Source organism: Eumetopias jubatus, unplaced genomic scaffold (assembly GCF_037043125.1).
Source record: "Eumetopias jubatus isolate StellerSeaLion01/CBP00866 unplaced genomic scaffold, mEumJub1_p1.0 scaffold_1, whole genome shotgun sequence".
NCBI classification, from domain to species: domain Eukaryota; kingdom Metazoa; phylum Chordata; class Mammalia; order Carnivora; family Otariidae; genus Eumetopias; species Eumetopias jubatus.
The window spans coordinates 2124853-2139383 of NW_028274807.1; the positions used below are offsets into that span (position 1 = coordinate 2124853).

General features: G+C 52.7%; 1 protein-coding gene across 1 annotated transcript in view; it reads left to right on the top strand.

The window, feature by feature from the left end:
- The window catches only part of TSPEAR (thrombospondin type laminin G domain and EAR repeats), a 163297-nt gene that overhangs the window by 8581 nt on the left and 140185 nt on the right, over nucleotides 1-14531 (top strand). The gene's annotated exons all lie outside the window — the stretch shown is intronic.

Below are 14531 nucleotides of genomic sequence, written 5' to 3' on the forward strand. Positions count from 1 at the left end.
TTCTTTTCCATATCATCTTTATTTGGGGATATAAATTCTCTCCTGAGTCCATGAACCAACGAATGGCTGGGAGCTGTATTTATTTTTAGCATATTAGCAAACACTTATGTGTAATTGATCTTCTATGCCAGCAAGTATTCTGAGCAGCTTTGTACATGTCAACTCAGTGACCCTTACAACAACCTTGTGAAGCGGGATCTATGGTTCCCACTTTACCAACGGGGAAACTGAGGCACAAGGAAGCACTTGCACCAAAGCCCACACAAGTGAGCAGAAGAGCCTGGATCAGAACCCGCAGCCCGTGTTCTCAACCACAGACTCTGGTGCCCCGGAAAGCAGAGAGCAATCTGGCTTCTGGGAGAGGGGCCATTTAGACCTGCTGGTGCAGGAGTCTGGGCAGGTGCACAGTGGGTTCCCGGCAGCTGGAACCACCTGACAAGGAGCTGCTTCTATGAAGGCACCAGCCCTTGCACTTATTACGGCAGGAATGTGCACAAACACAGTGGGAGGTGAGCTTGCGGGAGGCAGGCCGTTGGTAAGAGTGAGACTTCACCCAGTTGAGAGTGAGGGAGGGCTGCTTGGCGCCGGAGAGTCTGACGGGGTGAGGGTCCGGGCCCTCAGGGAGCATTGGTGGCTGGGCAGGTGCTCAGCGCAGAGGTACTGCCTGCAGGGGTCCTGGGTGTGGAGCAGGGGGTGCTCCTGAGCTGCATCAGTTGGCACAGTGGGGACCAGGCACCTGGGCAAGAAGGGGTCTCAGGTGTCGGGGCTCTGGCCGCCCTGAGGGAGCCTGAGCCTAGTGGGGGCATGGCCAGGGGAGGCCCCTGCAGGTGGCCTGGCCAGGACTGCCAGCTTTGTACCACGATTGCCGCCCAACTGCCCACCCTCGCGGCGGGAGGTCTGAGAAGTGTGCAGGAGACGGCCCAGGTGCCACGTTCTGTGCTGGGGAGGCCGGTTTGCGGCGGCACCTGGGGGCCAGGGAGGGAGTGCCCAGAAGCCTCAAGAATGGAAGGAGAGCCGGTGGCTCCCCACGGTTTGGAGTCCCCTCCTGGAGGTGGTGGGGGGCATCTCTTGGGACTCTGGGGGCTCCCAGGAGCCAAGCTAGAGCCCAAAGCTCGAGCGTGGTGAGGTGTAGCTGATACCGGCCAAGGGCCCAGGTGGGGCTGGTCCACAGACTCCTCCTTCCTGAGCTGAGGCAGGGGCAGGCGCTGGGTTCTCTGGAACAGCCCCCGCTCCCACTGGGCATGGACAGGACACACGCGGTCATGGTCAGTGGGCAATGCGGCCAGACACTAGTGACCAGTGGGGAAGTCAGATTTAATTGAGGGTCACGCAGTAGGACTGAGACTTGGCATGTTGCTGAGCAGGTAGGGGTTCACAGAGAGATGGGGAGTGAATGTGAAGAGGGTCTTTGCTGGGGAGCCCATCTGGGTTTGCAGCTGGCACTCTGTGGTGAGGCCCCTGGATTCCAAAGAGATGAGGTGGTCCCGTCTTTCCTGACTTTCTGGGGAGGCTGCGCCAACTTGGGCTGGCTGTTGTCAGGTGTGGGCTGGAGCTCACAGGAGACCGGTTAGGCGGTCCGAGCTTTCCAGGCGAGTGCCTGGGGGGCTGAAGCATCTCCATCTCTCAGTGCTCGCCTCGGCGCTCAGCTGCCCACTCCCCTCCAACACCCACCCAAATGCACGCTTGGGCCCTGGGAGGCCAGCGACGTTCACACTCATGGCTGCCCAACAGGCGAGTGCTCCAAGGGCCACAGTGAGGAGGGGCAGTGCAGAGCCCGAAAGTTACCTTAAGTCCATTCCCATTGTTGTGCCACTGTCCCCACCGTCCATCTTCAGGGCTTTGCCATCATCCTGATCTGAAACTCTGTCCCCATTAAGCACCACTGCCCCGTTCCGCAGTCGCCCCAGCCCCCGGCACCCCATCCTGCTCCCGGTGTCTGAATCCGGCTCCCCTGGTCCTTCCTACATGAGGGACCGGGCAGTGCCTGTCCCTCCGGGACCAGCTTATTTCACTCGACGTCACGTCTGCAAGGTTCACCCAGGTAGCAGGTGCCTGCTCTTCTTTCAGTTCGTGGTGAAGAACACCCCACCGAGTGGATGGACCACAGTTTGTTTATCCGGCCACCTGTCCTTGGACCCCTGGGTTGCTTTTACCTTTTAGCTGTTGTGAATAATGCTACAAAGATCATCTGAATTCCCTTTACCCTTTTTTAAGGTATATTCTTAGGAGTGGAATTTCCGGGGGCATATGGTGAGTGCCCAAGTGTTCCCACAGAGGTGCTCCCCGCTATATTCCCACGGGCAAATGTTTGAGGGTTCCAATCTCTCCACATGCTCACCAACACTGGTTCTTTTTCTTCCTTTTTAAATTACAGCCCTCCTAGTGGGTGTGAAATAGTATTGTGGTTGTGGTTTGCATTTCCCTGATGACTAATAATGTGGAGCATTTTTTCGTGTGTGTGTTGACCATCTGTACAATTTTGTTAGGGAAGTGTCCGTTCACGTCCTTTGCCCGCTGTTAAATCAGCTTGCTGGTCTTTTTGGTGCTGAGTTGTATGAGTTCTTTATATATTCTGGATATTAAACTCTTATCAGATACACGATTTGCAAATATTTTCTCCCATTCTGTAGATTGTCTTGTCACTTTCTTGGTGGTGCCTTTTGAGTCATTGAAGTTTTGAATTTTGGTGAAGTCCAACTTATGTTTTTCTTTTGATCTTCATGCTTTTGGCGTCGTAGCTAAGAATCCATTGTCAAATCCAAGATCACAAAGTGTTTCCCCTGCGTTTTCTTCTAAGACATTTTGGTTTTAGCTCTTATGCTTGGGATGTTTATCCATTTTTTTAAAAAGATTTTATTTATTTATTTGACACACAGAGAGAGATAGTGAGAGAGAGAGAGAGGGCACAAGCAGGGGGAGTGGCAGGCAGGCAGAGGGAGACGGAGAAGCAGACTCTCCACCGAGCATGGAGCCTGATGCGGGGCTCGAACCCAGGACCCTGGGATCATGACCTGAGCTGAAGGTAGCTGCCCAACCGAGTGAGCCACCCAGTGCCCTGATGTTTATCCATTTTTAGTTAATTTTTGTATGTTGGGTGAGGTGGGGGGTCCAACTGTGTTATTTTGCATGTAGAAATCCAATTTTTCCAGCCCCATTTGTTGAAAAGATTATTTCTTCCCCCACTGAATAGTCTTGAAACCCTTGTCAAAAATCAACTGGCCATAAGTATATGGGTGTGTCTCTGGACTCTTAACTTTATTCCTTCATTCTATATGTCTGTCCTTGGATGCTGGTTCAATTGCTGTACTTTTGTAGTAAATTTTGAAATTAGCAATTGTGAATCCCCCAACTTTCTTCCTCTTTTCTAAGATTATTCTCTTCTAGGTCCCTATCAATTTGGTATGATTTTGAGGATCAGCTTTTTCATTTCTAGAGAAAAAAGCTTTGGGATTTCGATAAGGATTCCATTGAATCTGCAGGTCACTTTGGGTGGTACTGTCACCTTAACATTGTCTTCCCATCCATGAACATGGGATGTCCTTCCACCTACGCTTGTTTCTTCTGCTCTTGTGGCAGTGTTTTATAGTTATCCCTGTACAAGTCTTTCACCCCTTGGTTAAATTTATTGCTAGGTATTTTATTCTTTTGGATGTGAGTTTTGCTGCTTTAAAAAAATGTTGAAAAGCAGATGACTGCACAAAAAAATACATCTCACTTAGTTTTAGAAAAACACCCATGCTTATTTAATATATCTATTACCAATAACATGCTGTCATGTTTACTGCTCGCTTACATGCTGTTTACATACGTTTCTACTCCTCTATTTATTTATAGCATGCTTATGTTTGGAAGCACAAGCTAGATTTCTGTCACTAGGACTTTGTGAGCACTGTTCCTGAAGTTTGTTGCATGCAGTGTTGTTAATGGCAAGTCTGATGCCAGTCTGACATTTATTTTTCCGTAGATGACTTCTGTTTGTTTTGTTCTCTGGGGATGCTTTTGGGAACCCCTTATTATCCCTAATGTTCTGCAATTTCAACAGGATGTGTCTGGGTTTTCCCCATTCATTTTTCTTGCCATTGCTTAGTCTTTTCAACCTGGAGGCTGTGTCTTCCACTGTGGGACGTGTTCCTTCCTGGGGTTGCATTTCCTCGTCCCCCTGTGTCCTTGCTGTGCTCCCTCTGGGAATCCCACACAGCAGAGGCCACACCCCCCAAGTGGGTCCCTCATGCTGGTTTCTTTTCTCTCATACTTTCTACCTCTTTGACATTTTGTTCTACGTCAGAGGGATTTCTCAACCTCACCTTCAAGCCCCTCTGTTTAATTTTAGATATTAACAACACATTTGATACCTATGATTTTTTGAGGGTAAGTTTTCTGATCGCTCCTTTTCACCACCTCTTGCCCTTGCTTTATGGCTCTAACATCTTCTTGATGTCTGAATATATTTAAGATTTTTACATTTAATTTAACTTTCAATTTCAAAGGTGATTTCTGCTTTGTAAACTGTATGCTTCCTCTGGGGTGTATTTTTATGTTGGTAGTCTCAGGCTTTCTTTCTCAGGCCACTGGCTTTGCTCATGTGCTGGGGGGAGGGTGGGGGGTGGTCCTTGGTGGTCTGGGCTCCTCTTCCACCATGTGACAGTCTGTGTTGAGTTAGAGAAAGCTCACCCATGTGGGGAGGCTGACCTGGCACTCTGGGATTGGGGTGGGGGTCTGCCAGGTGGTGGGCTTCACTTGGGGATAAGAAAGTTGGGAGCCCAGAGGCCAGAATGAGAGTTATGTACCTGGGGGTGCCAACAACTCCCCAGGAGCCTCAGCCCTTCCTGGGTGAAGTGTTCAACTGTCCTAGAGATACACTCTGGTGATGTTCTGGGGAGAGGGGGGACTGCTGGACACTCGGCCTTGGGGCGTGCCTGGCCAGGTGGCCCTGGCTCCTCCCCTCCATTGAGGACACACCCCTCCTCCTCGGGGCCTGCTCATGAGGAGCAAGTGCGGGCCTGCTCCTGGGCCCCTGCCTCGGGGTTGGCAGCCCTCGCCTGTTTCCCATTACGTTTGTGGAGTTCCGCACCCATCGTAAGCTGACTTCTCCCCGACAGTGGGTCCTGGGAGGGCTGACGTGGGAGCGGTGGGCTCAGTCCGCCATCTTGAACGGCAGCGTCCGCTCTCCTGGAGTGCTGGCTTTCCCACAACCACACCCGTACTCTGGGTGTTTGGCCGACCCACAGTCCATCCTTATTCCGTTGGAATGCGGAGTACCCAATTCACATTGAAGATTAGGTTGCCACAGCATGGAGGCTATTGGTTTAATTTCCCATCCAAAGCAGGAATCCCATGTGTGGCTTCTATTTTTCTTTAAAGGAAAATTTTATTTTAAACTACTTAGCTCAACAATTATTTTCAACTATTTTTATTTTCATTTTATTATGAAATATTTCAAACATACAGAAAAGTTGGAAGAATTAAGCAGGGTGTATCCACATACCCACTCCTTGAGCCCATAGCTAACACTGAGCCTCATTTATGTTCTCAGATACTCGCCCATCAAACCACCCCTCTCTCCATACATCTTAGTTTTTTGGAGCATTTCAAAGTAAGTTACAAACAACAGTACACCTCACTCAAACATTTAGGAAGAATACCATTAACAGGAATTCAATTTTTGTGCTTTTGTGTGTGAAGTAATACGAATCCTAGGTATTTCATTTGATGAATTTTCACAAATGCATTCACCTGAGTAGCCCAAACCCTATCAGGACCCACACCTTGACCATACACCCAACCTACCAGGGCCCCAGACATGACCTGTGCCCACTCTTCTGGCCGTGTACCTAACCACTCTCCCCAGATGTCCTCTTCCACCTAGTCAGTTTCACCCAAATCCTCCAGAAGCAGCCATTGTTCTGATCTTTAAAAAGAGTAAGTTAGTTCAGCTTGTCTTAGAGCCTCACTTAAATGGAATCATGCAGCAGGTGCTCTTCTGCCCGACTCCATCCGCCAACACCATGTTTTTGAGATTCATTCATATTGTTGCAAATGCAGTGCGGTCCTCTTAACTGCTGATTTGTATTCCAATGTATGACTGTCATGGTTTGTTTATCCATCCCTGTTGATAGACATGTGGGTTGATCCAGTTCTGCCTCTTACTAAGAGAGTGGAATGAATGTACCTTCTCTTCAAGCCTTCAGCACCCAGAAGCAGGAACAGCCTCCAGGAGCCCATTATTTTGTAGGGTAGCTCTGACTTTTAGGGAACTCTTTCTTCTTTGAGCAGAAATCTGTGTCCCTGTCACCCTGGCTCCTTGGTGCAACCTTTGGGGCAACACACAATGAACATCTCCCCTTGGGAAGCCCCAAGACACATAACTGCAAGCTGCTGTGGGTCACTTGGGCTGTGTCTCTTCCTCCCATTGTTTGCCCCTCATTGGCACAGTTTCCAGGATTCCAAGAACCATGCATGAAGTCCTCATTTGAAACAGGGGGAAGGAATGCCCCATTCAGATCCAAGAGCCTGGATTACCACTTTTCTCAGAGGGGTTCCCCAACATGCTGAGGGGCATGACCGTCCCAAGAGAACCACCCTCGGACAGGACTTCTTCTCAGCCTTTGGCTGGTCCAAGGGAGCAGATGACATGGAGAGACAGCTTCAGGGCAAAATCACAGAAAAACACAGCACTGAGGAGCAGAGAGATTTATTTTTAACGGTCACTAAGCTTTCATGGAGAAGAAAACCACCATCACTGATTCAGAAATGAGACATGATGGGAGAGGTCAATAGAGAATTGATATTCTAGGTGATTTGTCAGCAGCAGTCAGGGGTGCTGCAGGGGGCAGGCCTGCAGACCATGGTGGGGCAGGAGGGCTGGCAGCCCCCAGAGGACTGGCAGGAGGGAGCCACATACACAATGGGCTTGCAGCTCACGGGCAGGCACACAGCAGGCTTGCAGCTCACGGGCAGGCACACAGCAGGCTTGTAGCTCACGGGCACACAGCAGGACGTCTGGCAGGAGCTGGGGGTGCAGCAGGCTGAGCTGCAGGAGGAGGCCTGGCCGCTGGCCACTGGGCAGCACAGGGACAGGTAGCTACAGGTTGACTGGCAGGAAGTGGATGAGCTGCACACAGGCTGGCACAGGAGAGCCACACAGGGGGCACTGCAGGAGCCCCCACAGCCTGGGGGAGGGCAGCAAGTAGGGATGCCGTCCAGGGAACCAGGGCAGGACGTCTGGCAGGGGCTGGGGGTGCAGCAGGTCACCTGAAAGGAGCTGGGCATGCAGCAGGACGTCTGGCAGGAGCTGGGCACGCAGCAGGACGTCTGGCAGGGGCTGGGGGTGCAGCAGGTCAGCTGGAAGGAGCTGGGCACGCAGCAGGACGTCTGGCACGGGCTGGGCACGCAGCAGGACGTCTGGCAGGAGCTGGGCATGCCGCAGGACGTCTGGCAGGGGCTGGGGGTGCAGCTGGCCTGCTGGCAGCCCGTGGAGCAGCTGGTGAAGTACATGGCGGTGTGGGGCTGGAGTGGAGTCAGGGTGGAGGACAGGGCTGGTCTGGAGGCTCCTTCCCCAGGCAGCCTTTATACCCGGGCTGTGGCATCCTGGCAACAAGCCACACAGGTGCCTTCCTCCTGGTTGCCTGACTGTTTTCCTCCTCCTCCTCCTCTGTGCGTCTCTTCCTGGAGTTTCTGGGGGAAGTTCAGGAAACTGCAACAGCTGGAGGCTCAGTGTGACCCAGCAGGCCTGTGATTTCTGGACTCAGAGCCCAGGTTGGATGGTGAAGGAGCATCAGCTGGGGATAGGAGACCCCACATCAGGATGTTCAAGGTCCTCCCCAAGCTTACATACCCTGTCCTCTGTCCACATAAGCACCATCCTGCTCGCCAGACCAGGGGTCCCCCGTTTTGATTTGGAAACTCCGTGATCCAGAAGGTCTTCCCAATGGACCAGAGCCAAGCAGCTGGGCTCCTCATTGGGGACAGCCGTGGCCATGTCATCCACTATGTCAACCAGTCCCAGCTTTGTGCCGGGCACCGTGCTAAGCCTTTTACCTGGATCAGCTCATCACTGACCAGTCACCAATCCTTGCCGCCATCCAAGGGGTAGGTGATACCCCTCTTACATGGAGGCGCAGTTAGATTCCATGATGTTTGTGTGTTCTCACCACTGCGGTGAAGAAGCAGGAATTTGAAGCTGCCCAGTTTCACTCTGGAGTCTGTGGTTTTTACCATTATAGACAGAAGGTCTCCTTATGTGGCCTGGTAACAAGTCACACTAGTTAAGTCATTTCAAGACTGTGGTCTTGGGGGCTCAGGCTGTGGTCAGAGCTGAGACAATGAACAGCCTGGAGCCTGCCTGAGACCACACAGTGGCGTGACCTTGAGACCTGTGGACAAGCCGCGAATCTGTGAGGTCAGCGGTCCACACACTCGCCGCTCTGTTGGCTCTGACCACAGGTTAAAACCGCAGTTAGGACCAAGAGGATTGAGGGCTCACAGGCTCTTTTTCTTTTTCTTTTTTTAAAAGATTTATTTATTAGAGAAAGAGAGAGAGCAGGGGGCTGAGCAGAGGGAGAGAGAATCCCAGGCAGACTCCCTGCTGAGTGCAGAGTCCGACATGGGGCTCGATCTCATGACCCTGAGATCATGACCTGAGCTGAAATCAAGGGTCAGACGCCCAACGGACTGAGCCACCCAGGCGCCCCTCTTTTTTATTTTTCTTAGCTCTTCCTTCTCTTTCAGGTTAGATAATTTCTCTCGATGTGTATTCACTTTCTCGTACTCTTTATTCTTCTATTTTTCACTTCCCAGTGGACATTTCATTTCCACCGTTGTGTTTTCAGTTCTAGAATTCCTTTTTTTTTTTTTACCTGTTTCCATTTATCTGCCCAACATTCCCTCTCCATGCAGTCAAGATAATAATAGTTCCCTTTAATTCTTTGAACGTATCTTCCTTGGATTCTTGAAATGTGTTTGTAAGAGCCGCTCTTCTGCTGTTGTTTGCCAGCCAATGTCCAGACCATCTCAAGTTTCATGACTACTGATGGACTTGTTTCTTTAATTGTGGATTATGTTTCTATATCTTTTATGTCTAGTGATTTTTTATTGTATATTGAACTTAATTATGACACTAGATATAAGACATCTGCATTCTCTTTTACTGGCTATTGATTTTTGTTCTGGTAGACAGTCAGTTATTAACTGGTCTTACAGTTATTAACTGGTGCAGCCTGGTCTTACACTTTGTTGGGGCAGATCTGTTCCATTAGCTGCAGGTGTCCAGGTGTGTGGCTAGGTGTGTGCCTTCAGGAACAGAAGCAGACAGACTCTCCTGTCAGTGACAAGCTGTCCTAGAAAATCATAGAGGACACCTCCCACCCCAAAAAGAGGTCAGAGTCTTTACACTGAGCTTGCCCTGTCCAGGCGGACCCCAGCAGATGCTGTCTGCAGGCAGGCAGGCTCCAGGGTCTCTGTGTGCAAGGAATGAGAAGTGCCATGGAGGAAGGGGTGAGGGAGCACAGATGGATGACTTTCCTCATGCAGGAGACCCCGGAATGGGGAACAGTGTCTCCCTAACAAACAGGCTCGGCCTATGAGTGTCTGGGTCCGGATGCGTGTGCCTCAGTTTGGGTGCCTGGACCTCGCTGAGCTGTGTACATCTTTGGGGCCCTGCTCTGGAAAATTCTTGTAAACCGGTCCTGAGTCTTATAATTCAGCAGCGTCTTGCAGGAGTGTTTTCAGAAATACCATCTTCTGCATTAAATTCTAGAGCTGTTCTCACCATCAAGGGTGGGGTGGAGGGGAATGCAAGAGATGGTGCGTTCTTTGTAAGAGCAGAGTGTGGACTCCGAAGTCTACCAGCCAGAGCCCTGGGGGTGGGGGCAGACAGTGGTCCTTCCTGCCGGCTTTCCGGTGGTTGAGGTCAGGCGAGAGCCCCAGAAGGAGCAGAAGACCTGCCACCAGACTCAGCCAGTCCTCCTCTGAGTCCCACGTGACTGTTGACATCTGTGGGCTGCAGGAGTGCGGCTGGTGTCCTCTCCCACTTCCTGGGGACACCCCTGCTTCTGGTGGGGCTGCACACAGGAGGTCCGTGCCTTTGTCTACTGTGCTTCTCTAAAGAGGAGGCTTTCTCATGACAAGGATCCGAGGTCGCTGCCCACCAGGAGTTCTCCGTGACCCATGCCCTTCCGTCCACCCTCATGCTGCGGGCAGGTGGTCCCAAGTGTCGGCCGTGCTTGACCTGCAGCCGGAAGCTCCTGGGACACTCAGACATGAGCAAGACACACCCATTCTCCCGGCACCTGCCCCAGAGCCTTCCTGATGCCGGAGAGGCTGTCCAGGGACCATCGTCCACCACAGAGGGAGACCAGGATGCCCATGTTTTCAGATCCACACAGAAGTAGCTCTGGCGAAATCGTAAGGAGGCAGAATCCAGCTGGTGTCAGTGACACACTTGGGCGGGTTTCCAAGTGTAACACACGCTTGAAGAGGGGGCAATTAGTCATGAAGGTAAGCGCCAAACAAATAAAACATCTGCAGCAGAAAACCAAGTTCCAGCCCGGAAGAAGCTCAAACAAGGAAGACGGCAGCGTGTCCCGTGCTGTCCGGACACCCGCAGCTCGGGTATAAAGGCCGCCCGGGGATGGAGCCTCCAGACATCACCGCCCTCCTCCCTGACTCCACTCCAGCCCCACGCCACCATGTGCTCCACCAGCTGCTCCACGGGCTGCCAGGCGTCCTGCTGCACCCCCAGCTCCTGCCAGGCATCCTGCTACGTGCCCATGAGCTGCCAGCCCGCCGTGTCCGTGCCCATGAGCTGCCAGCCCGCCGTGTCCGTGCCCGTGAGCTGCAAGCCCGCCGTGTATGTGGTCCCCTCCTGCCAGTCCTCGGTTTGCCTGCCCGTGAGCTACAAGCCCCTCGTGCTCATGGCCCCCTCCTGCCAGTCCTCCGGGGGCTGCCAGCCCTCCCGCCCCACCTTGCTCTGCAGACCCGTCTCCTGTAGCACCCCGTCCTGCTTCTGGCCATGAGCCTCCCACCCAGCTGCTCCCAGGGCACAGGGGGCCACACCTGCTCCCCTCCTGGAACAAGTCTTCAGTGGCCTCCAGGTTCTGCACAGGGCCGATGAAGAACATGCCCAACGGACCCTCTGAAGCCTGTGGCAAGGATGTAGCAGGATGATCTGGATCCCTCTGTGTCCCCTCTGGGAGGCCCTGGTTTCTGGGGTCCTCTGTCTCCAGCAGGGAACCAGCCCTATGTGAGCCAAATAAACCGTGCTTTCCTGATGCAGCTCTGTACGCCTCTCTTCTATATTTTCTGCCCACCTAGTCCATGCTACGAAGGGGGAAGGCTAAGCCCCTTCTCACAGTGGCTCACAGGAAGTGGGAGCCCCTGCTGAGAGAGGGGCAGCGCACGTGGCTGGGGGCCGTGGCCCGCCCTCTTCTGGCCCTAGCCGCTCCTGCTTCCCCTTGGCTGTCGGTTCCTGCCTCAGGGCTTGAGGACAAGCTTTCCCCATTGCGGCAGATGTCCTGTGTCCCGGGTCCCGGGTCCCAGAAAGTTGAGTCCAGCTGTTAGCTCTTTTATAGTTTAGATCTGCAGAACCCAATCAGTTCTGGCCCCTAGCTCGACTCGCTTCCGTTGCCGGTCCACGTGTGGCCCATTTTTAATTGACTGATGATCAATTATTGATTATTTTAATAACCCCCCACGAACCTACTACCTAGAACACCATCAGTACTTTACCCCTGGCTTCTCGGGGTAAAGATTTGTGTGCTCTTTGTTCACTGCCTTTTGAGAGAGAGAGCAGGGCCACCCCTCTGTGCCCCAGAAAATCAAGTGTTCTCACGCAGGGCTCTGAACGACGGCAGGAGGCACTGTCCTGCACGCACCGGCCAGAACTTACTGTCCCCACTCCGTGAACCCATGTCCTGTGTCGTGCATCCTCTTGACTCCTTCCTGCTGCTCTATTTGGGGGCTGTTTCGGGTTAAACCTGCTCCTGGACTTGGGCAGGTGTGGGTGCCGCAGGGGCTGGGGGCAGGAGGGCCTGGCGGTGGACTGTCCCTGCCCCTCCTTTGGCACCTGTGACCCTTCCATTGAGGCCAGCCAACCTCCCGTCCCCTGGCAAAGCGCTCATCTTCTGCGTGTCGGGCAGAGCCTCGGGCTGGGCAGCAGAGCATGGGTGCATGCGATCCAGGCTGTGTGGCCTGGGGAGCCGGCCTCCCCCCCGGGAACGGGCACCAGCTGGAAGTCCCGGGCTGCGCGGAGATATGTGGAATTCGGCTTCTCACTCACCTTGTCTCCGAAGACACCATAGCTCCATGCCTTGTTTCCGGGGGTTGGTTTTGGAATGAATTTTCTGGGTCAGACAAGTGGGTGCGTTTGAGACCCACCAACCTGGCACCTCATGGGCGTGTAGCAGGAAGGGGCCTGGCTGTAGGCCACTGGGCAGCACGGGGACGGGCGCCACAGGCCAGCGAGCAGGAGACACAGCACTGCCATGCAGGGGGCACACGCGAGGGGCACAGCAGAGGCTCCCCTGGCCTGGGGGAGGGCAGCAGCCGGGGGCACCGCACGTGCAGGTGGCGCACGGGGGCTCGAGGCTGGGCTGGGGCAGGGCAGGGACAGCAGCACAGAGCAGAACTGCTGTCTCCCTGGACGTTCCTACCACCCAGGAGTCTGGATTTGATGTGTTGGCTGCACTGCTTGGGCTGCGACACCTGCCACAGGCTCTGCAGCCCCTCCCGCTGTAGAAGAGGAGCCTGGTCCTCTGCTTCCAGTCAGCTCTGTGCTCCACCTCCCAAGCAGGTGTGGTGTGGACAGCACCGCTGATTTGACTCAAACCTGCCCCAGTGTTGCCTGTCCCGGGCATCAGAGGACCGTGAACCAGGAGAAGCCCAGGAGAGGCCCCTCAGCCTCCCTCCCCAGAACCTCTCACCTGGGTGCCTTCTGTCTGCCTGCATCTTCTGCCTCACCCACCTCCACCTGGTCCTGTGCCATAGACAACATGGGCATGCACACGCGGGCATGCACACATGCACACAAGCGTGCACACATATGGGTACACACGCAGGCACACACGGGCACACACACAGTCCTGTACTGGCTTATCAGGCTCCCTTGTGAAACTGGCCAGTGGGAGTTTCCGTGAAGCTCACAGTGTAGGTGGGACACAGGACGCCCGTGCGGGGAACCTTCAGCTATGTTGCCGCGTGAGAGGTGTGTGGCGAGAGAAAGGCTGCTGGCAGAGTCCAGAGAAGGGAAAAGAGTTTTACTGGGTTAGAAAAGCCCTCCCCAGCACCCTCTGCAGGAACCCCACTTGAGATTGGGGTTGGTCACCCCAGTGCATGTCTACACCCATGTTCTGAAAAAAGGCAGTATATTCCCACATGTTTTTAACATTTAAATGGCATCATAAACTGTGCATACTTTTGTAACATGCTTTTCTCCCCCTCAACATTATGTTGGAGAAATCCATCCCTGATGATACCTGTAGCCCTTGCCATTTCTGTTCCTGGCTGTCCAGTATTCCACCGTATGAATATACTGCAATCTGGTTATTCTCCTTCACGGACATTAGGTTGCACTCGATTTTTAGCTACTGCCTCAAATGCTGCCAGTTTCTATTCTTCTAACTTTTCTGGTGCACATGGCCAGTGTTGCTCTCTCCAGAAATGCTCCTGTGTGTATGTGGTCTTCACCTACCCTGGAGCATGGAAACCACTGGGCAGAGTGGCTGTCCCTACCTCACACACCAGCTACCGTGGCACAAGCTATCCCATCCTTTTTAAAAAAAAATTTTATTTAAATTCACTTCATTTACAGTGTATTATTAGTTTCAGACGTAGAGGTCAGTGATTTATCAGTTGCATACAACACCCAGTGCTCACTACATCACGTGCCCTCCTTCATGCCCATCACCCACTTACCCCATCCCCCCGCCCCCCTCCCGTCCAGCAACCCTCAGTTTGTTTCCTGAGATTAAGAGTCTCTTATGGTTTTGTCTCCCTCTCTGATTTTGGTCTTATTTTATTTTTCCCTCTCTTCCCCTATGATACTGTGTTTCGTTTCCTAAATTTCACATGTGTGTGAAATCATAGGATAATTGTCTTTCTCTGACTGACTTATTTCACTCAGCATAATACCCTCTAGTTCCATCCACGTCATTGCAAATGGCAAGATTTCATCCTTTCTGATGGCTGAGTAATATTCCATTGTGTATATATACCACTTCTTCTTTATCCATTCATCTGTCGATGGACATCTGGGCTCTTTCCACAGTTTGGCTATTGTGGACATTGCTGCTATAAACATCAGGGTTCAGGTGCCCCTTCGGATCCCTACATGTGTGTCTTTGTGGTAAATACCCAGTAGTGCAATTGCTGGATCATAGGGTAGCTCTATGTTTAACTTTTTGAGGAACCTCTATACTGTTTTCCAGAGTGGTTGCACCAGCTTGCATTCCCACCAACAGTGTAGGAGGGTTCCCCTTTCTCCGCATCCCCGCCAACATCTGTTGTTTCCTGACTTGTTCATTTTAGCCATTCTGACG